Genomic DNA, 2635 nt, shown 5'->3' with positions numbered 1-2635 from the left:
AAGTCCCTTCCTGCATGGTTATCACCATCATAGTTTAGATTTGACAATTTATGACTACATGATTCAACAGAGTTCAAATAAACATAAAACAGTAGGTGCAGCGACATCAAAGTGAATTCTTCCAGATTAAAAAAGAAACAGCAACACAAAAAACTCACACATAAAGATAGCAAGCACATAGATGTGCACGTTCTCATGAGCATCCCCCTCTTATATGTGCTCCTGCATGTCTCCACAAAAATGAAAATGCTGCAGGAAGACTACAGAACACTTCAAAAATATTAAAAACGTACAACACGCACAGAATTTGAAAGGCGTGCTTAGAGAACTGAAAACTACCACAAAAACATGCAATAAGAAACCAAAAAAACTAAAAACAGTACTGAGTTGGTTCAGTCTATGGGTTGTAGAATGTAAATGCACATTCGAGGGTGTGTTTGCATGGTCGAGAATAATATCCGCAATATATACATTTCATTTCCACTTTGACTTAATTTAGCAAAATATGTAAAAGAACATGTTAAAAAACAAAAAATGTATATTTAGAGGAAAAATTAAACAATATGTATTAAAAGATTTTGTTTGGCTGCTCATTAAGTAGTGGATATCTTAAGTTTGTGAGTTACAAAAGCAAAAAATGTCTTCATAAAACTCAGGCATTTGAAAAAGCTTGACACACAACTGAGCCTAGTTTGTTTAAAATCAATTTCGGCTAAATTTTATACCCAAGTTCAGCTAAAACATATTAGGCATCTGAATCTGATTGTACGAGAGGCACTTGGCCCTATGCTCACTGAGAAGTATTATTTAACCATCAGCTGGAAAACAACCGCTTAGTTTGATATCTGATATGAAAAGAAAAGCACTTTGGTGTGTACAAAAATACTGCTCAGTGGATTCAAATATTGAACCACTGAAACGTGTGCTGAAACAGTCAATGCATTATACAGAAGTGCATGTGTAAAAACATATGAGACTATGAGTAGTCCTCTAAATTAGTTAAAGAGTCAAAGTCCATGGTTTTCCATTTGTGTTTACCTAGCCCGTATGTTCTTTTTTTGTGTGTTTATGTATTAGGTTTTGTATTGTAAATGGTTTCATTAGTGAGGGCAGTCTGGTCTTTTATTGTTTATTCAGTGAACAAGTTAGCATCACAACCCTCATATTGAAGTTCCGTTCTAAGCAGCAAGATGTTAAGTGCTGCTGTTCATGTACTGAAGACCAGATGCGAATAACAGCACACTTGGTCATTTTCTTAATTTGGTTTTGCAATATTCATCATATTGCTGGGAAGTGGGAACTTGATGACAGAAAAAAAATCGTTCTCATGCACATTAAAGGCTGGGTACATATGAATGGACCATATTTAACGCCACTTTGACTCCATTATAAATTTTCTAGATTTGGGTTGAGAAAAAGTTTGCTATGGTTTCTTTCATGTTTGACTGAATAACTAGCTAAAATCTGGGTGAGGCTGATTATTATTTACGTGGGGGATTAGGGTCAGGTGCAGCCACAAGTGGGCTACCAATCCAGCCCATTAACAGCCTTAGCTACTATTGCTGTCAATCCCTGTAAAGTTACCCTAGGGTACCTGAACATTATCACTGGCCCTTTATGTGATGTTTTACCTTTTTGTTTCCTTTCTATTTTCTCTTGGCTTCTTGTTTGGTCCAGATGCGAATAACAGCACACTTGGTCATTTTCTTAATTTGGTTTTGCAATATTCATCATATTTCTGGGAATTGGGAACTTGATGACAGAAAAAAAATCGTTCTCATGCACATTAAAGGCTGGGTACATATGAATGGACCATATTTAACGCCACTTTGACTCCATTATAAATTTTCTAGATTTGGGTTGAGAAAAAGTTTGCTATGGTTTCTTTCATGTTTGACTGAATAACTAGCTAAAATCTGGGTTAGGCTGATTATTATTTACGTGAGGGATTAGGGTCAGGTGCAGCCACAAGTGGGCTCCCAATCCAGCCCATTAACAGCCTTAGCTACTATTGCTGTCAATCCCTGTAAAGTTACCCTAGGGTACCTGAACATTATCACTGGCCCTTTATGTGATGTTTTACCTTTTTGTTTCCTTTCTATTTTCTCTTGGCTTCTTGTTTGGTCCTCACATTGTTTCTAGATGCAGTATTCATGTTCTTCTCTGATTTCTGGTAAGGAAGGGGCGTTCTGCAATTTCCCAGAAAGATATCAATGATGTTCTAGATAAGCAGTTGCTTGAGGGAAAAGGGGTATTACTTACAGAGGAAGAGCAGCAAAAATGTGAAGAGAGTGTCCGATCTGTGTCATATATCTTTGAGACATTCTCTTCCAAGCATTTAAACAACACATGCACAGGTTAAGTCAACTAAACAGTGCCTATTTTTAAAACCAAAAACCTAAACCCAGCTTTGAAACTTTTATTACCATACAAATAGTTTGACATCGTTATCAAGCATCATTCAAGAGTTTCCAGCACTCAGCTAAGTTTTACATCTAATTTCTGAAATATACCAAGATGTTGGTGTAAAAAAAAAAAAAAGAGATTCACTAGAAGAAAAAAAGAAGGCTTTGATATTCCATCCCACTCATAGGTATGCATAGTAAATAGTATTCTGGGACAGCACCATCCTTGT

Source organism: Nymphaea colorata, chromosome 14, assembly GCF_008831285.2.
Source record: "Nymphaea colorata isolate Beijing-Zhang1983 chromosome 14, ASM883128v2, whole genome shotgun sequence".
Taxonomy (NCBI): domain Eukaryota; kingdom Viridiplantae; phylum Streptophyta; class Magnoliopsida; order Nymphaeales; family Nymphaeaceae; genus Nymphaea; species Nymphaea colorata.
The sequence above is the reverse complement of the archived record's forward strand: the minus strand, read 5'-3'. Positions refer to the sequence as shown.